Source organism: Pongo pygmaeus, chromosome X (genome assembly GCF_028885625.2).
Source record: "Pongo pygmaeus isolate AG05252 chromosome X, NHGRI_mPonPyg2-v2.0_pri, whole genome shotgun sequence".
Lineage (NCBI taxonomy): Eukaryota > Metazoa > Chordata > Mammalia > Primates > Hominidae > Pongo > Pongo pygmaeus.
Window position 1 is genome coordinate 3,451,530 of NC_072396.2, and position 13,547 is coordinate 3,465,076.

The following is a 13,547-nucleotide window of genomic DNA, read 5'->3' on the forward strand; positions in this document are numbered from 1 at the left end:
AAAATTATTTTATATGGTCTTGCCATATTAAAGTATATGTTGGCCAGGAACAGTAGCTCACAACTGTATTCACAGCACTTTGGGAGGCCAATGCAGGAAGACTGCTTGAGTCCAGGTGCTTGAGACCAGCCTGAGCAACACAGCAAGACCCTATCTCTAGAAAAAAATTGAAAATTTAAAAAAAAAAAGAAAGAAAAAAAAAAGCTGGACATGCTGACTTGTGCCTGTCGGCCCAGCTACTTGGGAGGCTGAGGCAGAAGGATCACTTGAGCCCAGAAAGCCAATGCTGCAGTGAGCTATGATCAGGGTAACAGAGCAAGACCTCATCTCTAAAAATAAATAAATAAAGTATTTGTTATTATTGATTTAAGGAATAAAATGGCACCATGTAAAATAAGCTTGTTTTTGTCCAAATTCCCATCTATCAGGAAATTCAGACAAGCAAAAATGCTCGCAGCACTGAACAACACTGCACGTTCATATGGACTCCAAAGCCTAACACAGGGTCTCCTGGGTCTCCTGTTGTTAGCTTGACTAATTGGAATGAGTCAAGCTTCCCTAAAGGGGACACATGCCCTTCTCTTCTTGCTCCGACATGATGGTGCTGGGGATGCGGTTTCAACAGACCCGAAGGAAGGTTTCAGCGTCTTGGAGAGCTGGCCGGGAAGGTTACCGGGCAGGACAGAACCTCACCTCCTCCCTACTCCCGTATTCTAGCCTGGGCAGGTGTTCCAGAAAGGAAAGAGCCCTGTGCAGGCTATCTGGGGTCATAATCGGTTCCAGGCTCAAGGGAAACAAGCAGAGAAAACTCTCATGTTTTCTTTAAAGCATTCCGGCTACATCCACCACGATAGGAAAAGTGACAAGAATTCAAAGCAGACACCCAGGTCAAGAATAAACACTGTGAGTTTTGCCGTGAGCATTGTTTGTGCTTCTTTCACAGGGTCTCCTGGGGCTGGAGAACTGCCGCACTCCCAGGAATCACTCAGAGGCGCCCAGCAGCACAAAGCGCCTTCTGACTCGCTGTGGGTTTCTGAACTAAAATGCGCAACTAACTTATCAATGTTTACCAAAATACTGCTTATTTTAATCATGGGAAAACTCATACTCTAGGCACGGGACATAAACAACTGTCACTTTATCCCAATGTTTAGTTAACATAAAACCATCATCCTTAACCAGTCTGAAAAAAACGTGGCCTCCCAGACCTTGAAGCAGGGTCCATCTTCCAAACCAAATCTTCATACCTGGGAGGGAGGAAAAGGCTTGAGGCCACTCATCCAACCCTTTAACTCTACACGGTAGGACATGCACAGGTTCTGTGACTTCACACAACCAGGCAGACCACCTCAGGCAGGATAAAAGTCACCAAAATGCCAGGACAAGGATTATATCAGAAAACATGCCACGTCATGAGATCACAGAAAGCGACATATGGCCCAAAGTAAAATACAGGTTAGCAGCTCCATAGAAGTACAGATGTAGGAATTCATTTTTTTATTTCTACAACAAAGGAAAAAACAACTTGATATTTTTAGCCTATTTTATATTTACGTGATTAACCCATTGGGAAAACAGCAAAGGTTCTTAATGAACATGTATCCTGTTTTTAAACTAAAGCCATGACTATAACCTTCTGATACATTTCACATATGAAGTACCTTTTGGTAGAACTGTGCAATAAAAGTGAGGGTAACATCCTCTAAAAGGACATCAGAGGCCAGGCGTGGTTGCTCACACCTGTAATTCCAGCACTTTGGGAGGCCGAGGCGAGTGGATCATCTGAAGTCAGGAGTTCGAGACCAGCCTGACCAACATGGTGAAATGCCATCTCTACTAAAAATACAAAATTAGCCGGGCATGGTGGTGCATGCCTGTAATCCCAGCTACTCGTGAGGCTGATGCAGGAGAATTGCTTGATCCCGGAAGCGGAGGTTGCAGTGAGCAGAGATTATGCCACTGCACTCCAGCCTGGGAAACAAGAATGAAACTCTGTCTCAAAAAAACAAAAACAAAAACACGACATTAGAAAATGTCCCATCTGAAACAATGAGGTATCAAGAACTAACTGGCATAAAACAAAGAGGAAATAAACAGGCTGAGCGCGCTGGCTTATGCCTGCAATCCCAGCACTTTGGGAGGCTGAGCAGGTGGACCACCTGAGGTCAGGAGTTCGAGACCGGCTTGACCAACATGGTGAAACCCATCTCTACTAAAAATACAAAAAAATGAGCCAGGTGTGGTGGCACATGCCTCTAGTCCCAGCTTCTCCGGAGGCTGAGGAGGAGAATCGCTTGAACTTGCGGGCCGAGATCGCGCCACTGTGCTCCACCCTGGGCAACATAGTGAGACTCCGTCTCAAAATAAAAGAAAAGAAAAAAGAGCAAATAACTAAAAGAGTATAATTGGATTGTTTGTAACACAAAGAATAAGTGCTTGAGGGAATGGATACCCCCATTCTCCATGATGTGATTACACATTGCACGACTATATCAAAATATCTAATGCACCCCATAAATATATACACCTACGTATCCAGAAAAATTTTAAAAAAATTTTAAAAAGGAGCAAAGCTTTAGCAGCCTCAACAACACACCTGATTTTTTTCCACTGTGGTTTCTTACATTAAGGAGCAAAGCTGTTTTTTCCTTGCTTGTGATAACATCTACAGTGCAAAATGTGCTGTTCTAAGAAAAGCAGCTTGGCCAAAGCACACAAAGGCATGAAGTTCATGTGTCATCAGAGAGAGGAGGCAAAGGTGGTACTGGAAGAGCGGATGGATTCACCTAAGGCATTCCACCATGTGTTACATTCAGATGGGATCCCCAAGACTTCCAGAGCAGAGCAGATGGGCGGGTGCCCCAGATTCAGTCCTGGGGGGGTGACTGTGGAGGAACTGTGAGAGACAGAGCCATGAACATCTCTGGGCTGAGGAGATTGTTCTCTCTCCTGATTATGATAGTGGTCACACCAATCTACGCATGTGTCAAGACTCATAATGCACCCAAAGAGACAAATTTACCATATGGTAATTTAAATAATAAAATTATATAGATACAGCCCTAAAATGTAAGAGGGAAAAGATAAGGAAAAAAAGAAAGCAAACTACTAGACACCATCGTGACTGACGGTGATACCTTTCCAGACCCAATTCCCAACTTCAGAAAACAGGAAACTATAAGCATGTTAGGCTAGCCGGGCGCGGTGGCTCATGCCCATAAACCCAGCACTTTGGGAGGTCGAGGCGGGAGGATCACCTGAGGTCAGAAGTTCGAGCCCAGCCTGGCCAACGTGGTGAAACCCCACCTCTACTAAAAATACAAAAATCAGCCGGCTGTGGTGGGGCATGCCTGTAATCCCAGCTACTCAGGAGGCCGAGGCAGGAGAATCGCTTGAACCCGGGAGGCGGAGTGAGCCGAGATCGCACCACTGCACTCCAGCCTGGGCTGTGAGAGAGACTTCGTCTCAGAAACAAACAAACAAACAAAAAAGGCATGTTAGGCTCCAAGCATTATAATAATTCTATCTCCTTAGACTGAGTAAAGGGGCTCACACCTGTATCTCAACACTTGGGGAGGTCAAGTAGGAAGGATCACTGGAGCCCAGGAGTTTGAGAGCAACCTGGGCAACACAGTGAGAGCCTGTGTCTACTAAAAATAAAAATAAAAAAATTGCCGGGTATGGTAGTGCGCATCTGGTACTCCCAGCTACTTAGGAGGCTGAGGCAGGAGAATTGCTTAAGCCCAGAAGGTAGAGGCTGCAGTGAGCTATAATAATTGCACTGTCTCAAAATAAACAAATAAATAAAAACTAAATGAGAAATATAATAACTCTATCTCCTTTAATACAAGCAGCCTGGGAAATCTCTCTGTCCCTCTCCCCAACCCCTATATATATCATTACATATATATATACACACCCCTACCCACCTCCTCTCTCAATGAGAAAATTAATGTTAGAGAAGTTCACTGATTTGCCCAAAGCTCCAGTCAGTGCACAGCAAGCTAGCTGCAAACCAGGTTTCCCTCACAGCTGTCCCCAGCGCCCAAGTTCAACAGGAGCCCAGATTCGCCATGACCAGGCAGGGCTTGGGGCACCTCTGGGGCTCACTTGGACGTGGGGGCCAAGGTCCCGCAGCAGGACCACACTCTGGGAGCCCTTTTCCTACTGACACCTGGAAGAGGGCCTCCACGAGGAAAATGCAGGTCCACGCCCAGCTGGCTCAACCTGTTTGCTAATTTAACAGTTGCAGGAAGCGAAATGTCTCCAGACACTGGCAAATGCCCCCTTCAAAGGTGGGGGACAAAACTGTCCCAAATGAGAACCATTAGTTGGCTGCAACATTCCAGAGCTCAACGTTGAAAATACTGTTCCAATAAGCAAGCATCTTTTCTACCTTCATTTCTAAAGCTTCCCTTTCTCCTGAACCTGCCGCCTATCATGCCCCATCTCAAATCTCTCTGATCCCATCGGACAAGAACAAACCTAGACAAGAAAAGGAAGCAGTACCCGACTTCCTCTGAAAACTCAATATATTCTCTCTTCCATCTTAACTTTAAATTTCTTCCAATTCCATTTATAACGGTTTCCAATTCACTTCTGCAACCTTCAGGCATGCGGTGGATTCTCCGTAAATATTGGATGGCGATGGCTGTGTGGGAGGGGGCCAGCTTGGGAGGTGCACCCATCTAAAGTCAGGCTCCCGCTGGCCAGGCAGGCAGCAGCCCGGCGGACTCCTTAACGGCTGTCTTTCTCCCCTGGAGATCTGAAACGCCTCTCCTCAGCCTAGGCTCTTTACCCTTTAGAAACATGTGGACTTCTTCAGCCCCTTCCCACATCCAGCTTTTCTTTTGGTTCTGGTGGGTTTCATGTTTGCCAGTCTGGCCAGCATGGTCCATGTGGTCGAGCCCCACAGAAAGTGAGGGCGGGAGTGGAGGGGGCAAGACCGGGAAAAACTCGAGTCCAGTCTCCGGCTAACTAAAAATAGTTATGGGGAAAAAAGTTTATCTTTCCAACTCAAAAAAAAAAAAAAGTGTTTACAATATGCCTTTAGTGTTGCTTCCTGGGTGGAACTGATTTTTCAATGCATGTGGTAGTGAAAGATTAACAACTTCTCGGATGTAGCATATTAGGTTTTTTTATTTTTCCTAAGGAAGGAAAAAAGGCAAATCCAACGCATCAGGAAAGCAGTGCAAGGATGGTCCTGCCTCGCTGGGCAGAGAAGCTGTGCTGATCAGCTAAGCCAGGAGGCCCACAGGGCACTGCTGTGGGGCAGAGCACCGAAATCTGGACGCCCTGCAGAAAACTGGGAGGAGGCCGGACCCAGGTTCTAGCAGAGGTGTGCTCCTATCCAGCAGGAGTAGATCGGAGAATCTGAATTCGTGACACTCGGGACCTGCTGGAGATGGCCTCCCTCCGCAGGGACCATTTTCCCGCCTCTGTTCGTCACCTTAAAAGGTGAAAAAAAAATCTTGTTGTACAGAACCAGTGGTACTGATATAATTGATGGGAAAACTCCAGAAATTGAAACGTTCACTTCTAAGTATGTCTACAATAAAGTTATTATTTTTGCAAACTGTTTCCTCTTTAAAACCACTAGCAGAGAGAAGTTCTCTGAGCCCAGTAAAGGGGCAAAATGCCTGAGAGTGGGGGAGCGAGGGTGGCAGCACTGCACCACAAATCTCCATATTTGCCCTACAGGTGTGTGTTCTACTAAGGGCTGGAATTGCCTTAAGGGCCCGTGATCCAGTGGTGAACAACTTTTGTTGTTTGCATTAGTTACCCAGCTTGGTGGCTTTCCACAAAAATCTGCAGCACATTTGAGACATGACTACCCTTTAAAATAAACGCGTCATACTCAACGTTCTTCTGTATTTTATTTTTCTTAATTACATCTTTTCTAGGAAAGACTCGTAAACTTTTCATAAAATCGTCAAGTGCCACTTCCAACACCAAAGCCACTACCAGGAACCTTAATAGGGAGGTTGCCTTCCTTCCCCTTCGCCTTCCAGGTTAAACCACGGACTGGGCGATGTTTCAGGAGAGGAAAACATCCAGAAGGCAGGTCAAACCACACATGACAATGCAAAGCAGAAACAGTTGCAAATACAATAGAGGATAGGTTTTTGTTTCTTTTTAGGTTTTGTTCCAGAACATCACTGACACGAAAATAAACGTCAGTCCCTACCTTTGTGGAACGTCCAACGCAGCTGGCTGGAGGAACACGAGGCCTTGCAGGGAGCGAGCCCCGGCCCCGGTCTGACCGAACACAGGCGACGCACGTGAAGTCCAGGCCCTATCCCAGCGCAGGCGGGCCTCCAGCGACCCACAGTTGTCACATATCCGGCCAGCGCCGACTCCCGAAGGCGCACTCCCCATACCCCACTCCGAGCACCGGTCCCACCGTTAGGGAAGGTCCCCCTGGATAGCAAGGCCGGGGCCAGGATCTGCGAGACCCACCCCACCCGCCCCGCCAGAGCCCAGGAACAGCAACAGGTCTGCGCTCTCCCCGGGCGGCGCTCTGCAGACCCTCGACGGGCCAGGGATGCCCCCAGCCCAGCCGTGCGCTCGGGCCGGGGAGATGAGCGGAGGACTGGGGCTCCTGACTTCCTTGACAGTTTCTGCGCGTCAGAAACTGAACAGACACGGGGCCCGCGCCACCTCGCCCGCCGCTTGCCCCACTCCGCGAGGCTGCGCTTCCACCCGGGTCCGGGAGGGCCGGCCCGCGTCCCGGGGATGAATGGGGCTCCCCTCCCCAACAGCGGGGAAATCCCGCCACCGCCCTCCACCCCGGTCCCCCGAGCCCGCGGTGGCGCAGGTCTGCCCAGCAAGCCCCAGGATCGGCAGACAAAGGGGCACCGGAGGAAAAGCCCAGCGCTTCCCTAAACTTACCGGCCACTTCCCCCTCCCCAAAACAAAGGAGCCCCCCGCCGACCTCCGTCTCTCCCCGCAAGGCGCGCCGGCACTTTGGGGAGCGGCCACCTCGGGGTATTGTTCAGGCTCCTGGGAGCGCGCCGCACCCCAGTCCGAGCGCCGCGGGGACAGTTGGCGACCTGCGCCTACAGGAGTTCCAGGGGCGGGTTGGAGCGTCCGGGCGCCCCGAGCCGCCGGCCGGACCCTGGAGGGTCAGCGCGGGACCCGCCTCCCCGCAGAAGTTTGCGGACCCCGCGCCCGGCCCGCAGAGTCCTGCGCACTCACCTCGTCGCGAGCGGCGCAACTTGTGGCGGCGCCGCGCGCCCGGCCGCGCTCCGAACCTCCCTCCGGCCGGCAGCCTCCGAGCCCCGGCCGTGCGGCGGCCGAAGAGGGCCCGGCGCCCCAGAGCAGCCGCGCGCCGCCCCCGGGCCGCCCCAGCCCCGCCGCCGCCGAGTCCCGGAGAGAACGCGGGCGCTGGAAAGTTTCGGTGGCGAATGGCGGCCGGAGGGCGCTGAGGCGGCGGCGGGGCGGGGGCGCTGGCGGCTCCTCGCTCCCGAGCGCGGAGTGGAGGCGCTGAGGCGGGCGCGGCGGCGGCGGCAGCGGGAGAGGGCGGGACAGCGGGAGGGACCGGCACGGGCAGTGACCTCCACGGGGAGCTGCCGCGAGCGCGCGGACCCCAGCCAGGAGGACCGCCAGGGGTCCGCCCCCGCCGCCGGCCCCTCCCTCACGGCCGTGGGAGGGGACCCGGCGTCCCACCCGGCCCCGCCCCTGCGCCCCGGGGGAGCCGCGTCCCGAACCAGCCCCTCCCCCACGAGGGTAGGGACTCCGGCCCTGCCCCTCCCCCGCGGCTCCTGGTGGGGACCCGCGTCCCAACCCAGCCCCTGCCCCACGGTCGGGGGACCAGCGTCCCTACCAAGCCCCCCCGCTCCCCCACGCCTAGGGTGTGTGAGGGGAACCCGGGCCTCTCCCTAGTTGCTCCGGTCCCGGTCCCTTCCCCGTGGCCTCCGTGGGACTGAGAGGACCCCAGGGCTACCCCCATCACATCCCAAACCCAGCCTTTCCACGACTGCCTCGAGGGGACGGGAACCTCGGCCACCCCCTCGGTTTCTAGGGGGCAGGGGAACCTCAGTCACTGCTAAAGTGTTACCCTCCGCCACCCCAAAAAGGAAGCCACCCGGGTGCCCCAACAGAACCCCCTGCCACCTGCCCGATGGTGAATCTCCCTCAAAATCGGCGTCTTAGAAGACACCCCAGTAGTCTTCACCCCAGCTCAAAAAGTGGGTGCTCCGGCGGAGCCTCGACCTTTGCAAAACACCTCCCAGGAAGAGCCAGAAATGCTTAGGGACAAACTCAGACACACAGGCATAGGCGCCAGGAGCTCGGGTGTGGGGGCTGAGGAGGTTGGGGGGACCTGGGCACTCGGGCCTCATCACTCCCACCCCAACCCCCAGGCTTCAGCCCTCTGGCCCTTGCAAAGTGCTTTATGTTGCAATGGCTTACACGGCCTGGCCCAGGTGCACCTAAGTCCCCAGCGCTCCTTCCTCCCCTCCACGTAGGCTACTCCTCACCACTCGCAGCCTTAATTCAGTTAAACAGATCTCCACTCCCCCTCCCCAGCACCTCTGGGGTCGGCCTCGTTGAATATTTTTCAAATATTCTTGCCCCTTCCTTTACTATATAATGAGCTTCGTGCTAAGAGCCTGGTGCACTCAGCAATCTAAACTATAACCTCACTTGGTCTTCCTCGAACTCTAGACCATTTGTTGTTCTGGTTGTGGGGGGAGGGGGACCCAAGGTGAGGTTTTTGTTTTTTTGTTTTTGTTTTTGTTTTTTTGAGAAGGAGTCTCGCTCTGTCGCCCAAGCTGGAGTGCTGTGGCGCGCTGTCGGCTCACTGCAACCTCCACCACCCTTTTCAAGCAATTCCCCTGCCTCAGCCTCCGGAGTAGCTGGGATTACAGGCGCACGCCACCACGCCCAGCTAAGTAGAGACGGGGTTTCACCACATTGGCCAGACTGGTCTGAACTCCTGACCTCAGAAAATCCGCCGGCCTCGGCCTCCCAAAGTGCTGGGATTACAGGCGTGAGCCACCGCGCCCGGCCGGAGGTGAGTTTTTAAGAGGCCGGTCCTCCACCAAAAAGGCGGACCTCAAAATTACCCTGCAAAATATTGCTGTAAAACGTCAATGATGCAAAACGACTGTTGCTACACCATCATTAGAGGACATCAATAAAAAAATACACACTTACACAGTCTCCATAATTGTGAATCAGCAGAATAGATTGTGTCTTATTATGTATCAGTTGCCATTCAAGGCCCCCCAGAAGGACTTGGTGGGGCCTTCCCTTGAGCCTGCCCTTCGTTGCTCCTGGGCTCCCTGGGCTTCTGCAGACTGATGCTGAGGTATTACATGCAATAGAAAAACGAAGGGTGCAATAGAAAACCCGAGCGAGCTCGTGATGCAACCCTGCCCTGGCTACACGTGCTTCCCTTCCCCCACCGCCTGCTGGTGGGAGCGCTGCGTTTTTTCCGCCTGTAGGGTCACATTGTGGTTGATTGATTCTCCTTTCGCCTTGCTCAGTCATTCAGATTTGGAAAGTAAATAACGAGTTGACATCATTACAGCTCTGGGCTTTACGCGGACGCGGCCCTCGGCTACCGCACACTCTGGAGTAGCTGCGCAGCCAACCGGCCTCCTAGCTTGCCAGACCTGCTTGTGGTTAGCAGTTGGAAATTCCAAGCTAAACTTGGTTAAAAGGCCTCTTTGTGTGTTTTGATTACTTGGCAGATGCCAGTCTTTTAAAGTATGGGAAAGTGGTGGAAATCCTCACTCTCAAACTGGAGCCCAGTGTGGCCAGGATTTACAGCTGAGCTCCTGTAATTGACAATGCAAAAGAGCTCAGAATTCATCTTGACTGTTTGATAATATCCCCATAATCCCACTAGCCTTATTACCCGTAAAGAGTCAATATCTTTTATCATAGACTCACAGGACCCCAAAGGACACTGTAAGGCCTAAGACAGGAAGAGAGACCGCCTACATTTATCATGAAATCACCAAAATTCCTCTTTTTGAAATACTAGATGGGCTGTAGGTGGGTGACAATTAGACTGTGTTATTTAATCTGTTTCAACGATTTTTCAAATGTGCAGTCCTATAAGGTGGGAGAAAACAAGGAAATAAAGTAGAGCCGGAAGGAGCTAGTGTATTCTGAGAAAGCTAAAGGATAACAGGGCGAGGGGTCCACAGTGATTTACACAGAAACCCACTGCGCTAGCCATGTACGTGTGTGCGCACGTGTGTGTTGCAAACACTTATTTTCAGTTATTGACTGGAGGGAGGGGAAAACAAGAATCTGCTTGCAACAAATACTACCAGCATTCCCCATAAACAGTACCCAAAATTTTAATTAAAAGGCAGTAGGAATTCACACAAATATACTTAACTAATCTTTCACAAAGGAGCAAAGGCAATTCATCCTTTTTAACAAGTGGTGCTGGAACAACTGGACACACATATGCCAAAAAAAAAAACTAGGCTTTTTATCTTTCACAAAAATTAACTTAAAATAGAACATACCACCAAACGTAAAAGGCAAAACTATAAAAACTCTTAGAAGATAACATAGAAAATCTAGATGACCTTGGGTTTGGCAATGACTGTGTAGCTAGAACACCAAAAGCGTGATGCATAAAAGAAAAAAAAATGGTAAGTTGGGCATCACTAAAATTTGAAAAGTCTACAAAAGACACTGTTAAGAGAATGAGAAGACACGTCACAGAATGGGAGAAAATATTTGCAAATTCCGTATCTGATTAAGGATTGTATTTGAAATATGCAGGCCAACAGAGTGGCTCACACCTGTAATGCTCTGCTTGACGCCAAGAGTTGGAGGCTGCTGTGAGCTGTGATCTCACCCTGCACTCCAGCCTGGGCGACAGAGAAGACCTTGTCTCTAATTTTTTTTAAGTGTGTGTGTGTGTGTGTGTGTGTGTGTGTGCGTGTACAGATATATGTACATATGTGTATATGTATGTGTATATATATATATTTCTTAAAACTCCACGATGAGAAAATAAACAACTGAATCAAAGAGCAAACGATCAGAAAAAAACTCATCAAAGAGATATACAAATGGCAAATAAGCATGTGAAAAGATGCTGAACATCATATATCACTAGGGAACTGCAAATTAAAGTAACAATGAGATACTACTACATACATTAGAATGGCTAAAATCCAGAAAACTGACAATCCCAGATGCTGACAGGATGCAGAACAACAGGAACTCTCATTTGTTGCTAATGGGAATGCACAATTGTACAGCTACTTCAGAAGACAGTTCGGCAATTTCCTACAAAGCCAAACAGAGTCTTACCATACACAGCAGTTGTGCCCCTAGGTATTTACCCAACTAAGTTGAAAACTTACATGCTCCAAAAACCTGCACACAGAGGTTTATGGCACCTTTACTCATAATCACCAAATACTGGAAGCAACCAAAGTATCCTTCACTAGGCCAATGAATAAACAAACTGTGGCTCACCCGCATAATGGAATATTACTCAGCACTACAAAGAAATGGGCTATCAAGCCCCCAAAACACACAAAGGAACCTTAAATGCCTATTGCTAAGTGAAAGAAGCCAGTCTGAAAAGGCCATATACTGCATGATTCCAACCATATGACATTCTGGAAAAGGCGAAACAGATAAGACAATAATAAGATCAGTGGTTGCCAGGGGTTCAAGGAGGAAGAAGGGATGAATGGGTGGAACACAGTGGATTTTTACAGTGGTGAAACTATTCTGTATAATACTATGATGGTGGATACACATTATTATACATATAAGTGTGTGTGTACATATGTATTTGTCAAAACTCACAAAATGTACAACACAAAGAGGAAACCCTCATGTAACTATGGACTTTAATTAATAATAATATATGAATATTGGCTCCTTAATAATAATATATGAATATTGGCTCCTTAGTTGTTACAAATGTACCACACTAACTTAAGATGTTAATAACACTGGAAGCTGGGGAGAGAAACATGTAACTCTGCACTATCAGCTCAGTTGTTCTGCAAATCTAAAGCTCTTCTAAAAAATAGCCTATTATTTATTTTTTTAAAAAAAGAAACACAGGCCAAATGCTGTGGCTCACACCTGTAATCCTAGCATTTTGCAAGGCTGAGGCAGGAGAATCACTTGAGCCCAGGAATTCAAGACCAGCTTGGACAACATAGTGAGATCCCATCTCTACAAAAAACAAAAATAAAAAAAATTAGCTGGGTATGGTGATCTGAGCCTGTAGTCCCAGCTACTTACTTGGGAGGCTGAGGCAGGAGGATCAGTTGAGCCCAGGAGTTCAAGGCTGCAGTGAGCTATAACGGTGCCACTGCACTCCAGCCTAGGTGACAGAGCAAGACTCTGTCTCTTAAAAAAAAAAAAAAAAAAAAAAAAAGAAAAGAAAAGAAAACAAAAGAAAAAGAAAAAAAGACAGGAGGAAGAGATATAAAACTTCTCATGACTTACTGCCTGGTTTTCACTGACTCTAGTGTCTAATTTTCCCCAGGCCCATCTAATTTTCAAAGACTCTTGACACATGGGCCAATACTTGCTTCGATGACTGGCCTAGTCAGAAATCCCTGATCTTCCAAGGATTGACCCAAATTCCTGGGATCCACTTGCCTCACTGTTAAATTACAATCTTCATGCCTGCCCCTTTCCTACTCCATTTTTTTTTTTAGATGGAGTCTTGCTCTGTGGCCCAGGCTGGAGTGCAATGGCACAATCTCAGCTCACTGCAAACTCCACCTCCCGGTTCAAGCGATTCTCCTGCCTCAGCCTCCCGAGCAGCTGGGATTACAGGCGCCCACAACCATGCCCAGCTAATTTTTGCATTTTTAGTAGAGACGGGGTTTCACCATATTGGCCAGGCTGGTCTCTAACTCTTGACCTCAGGTGGTCCACCCTTCTCGGCCTCCCAAAGTGTTAGGATTACAGGCATGAGCCACCACTCCTGGCCTTCTACCCCATTTTTTTAAACCAAAGTTTAGGTAGATCTTATCATCTGTTTAGAGAGGAGAGAGGCCGAATAATATCCCTAAGTTTTCATGTGATATGACTGTTACATGACTCAAAAGAAAGACCAGACAGTGCAAATAGGTCCCCAGGTACAAAGTCAAAGTAAAGTCCAAGTTTGCTTTAAATGACAATGGTGTTCACTAGCTGCTATACATAAAGAACCATTCATGATAAAGCAAATTATTCATATCTGTTTCCTGAACTGATTTAGTGTGGGAAGCTCATGGAAGTGCTGTTTGGCAACCTCCAGATATATGTGTAGGCTGCACAAAAGTCCGTTCTTGCTCTCCCAAGATATTGAAATTGAAGGCATGCTGGAAGTGATGATCTTTCCTTGATGTTTATAGATGTGACTTTTCTCTGAATAAGCACCCACCACGAGCTTCCCATATGAGATGAGGAAGGGGGGATGGACTTTTCAACTTCATTTACAAACCTCTGATCTTTCTTTGCTTTTGAATTTTGCTTCTAATTTTCCTTAGAGAGACTAGAACCAAAACTATGAAGGAAGCTACTTGTATAGGTGGCATTATGTGAGGTCCTAC

At 49.0% G+C, this 13,547-nt stretch overlaps 1 protein-coding gene across 4 annotated transcripts in view; it reads right to left on the reverse strand.

Annotated features, from left to right (window-relative positions):
- The window catches only part of LOC129025077 (cAMP-dependent protein kinase catalytic subunit PRKX-like), a 306,342-nt gene extending 297,002 nt beyond the window's left edge, over positions 1-9,340 (reverse strand). For 3 of the 4 annotated variants that reach the window (XM_063660078.1, XM_063660076.1, XM_063660077.1), the window contains exon 1: positions 7,198-7,516. The gene's annotated coding sequence lies outside the window, so the exon portion shown is untranslated. Of the gene's footprint in view, positions 1-7,197; positions 7,517-9,159 lie in introns of those variants that run through there. The other variant, XM_063660080.1, reaches the window with a different exon arrangement.
- Between the last annotated feature and the right edge of the window lie 4,207 nt (positions 9,341-13,547).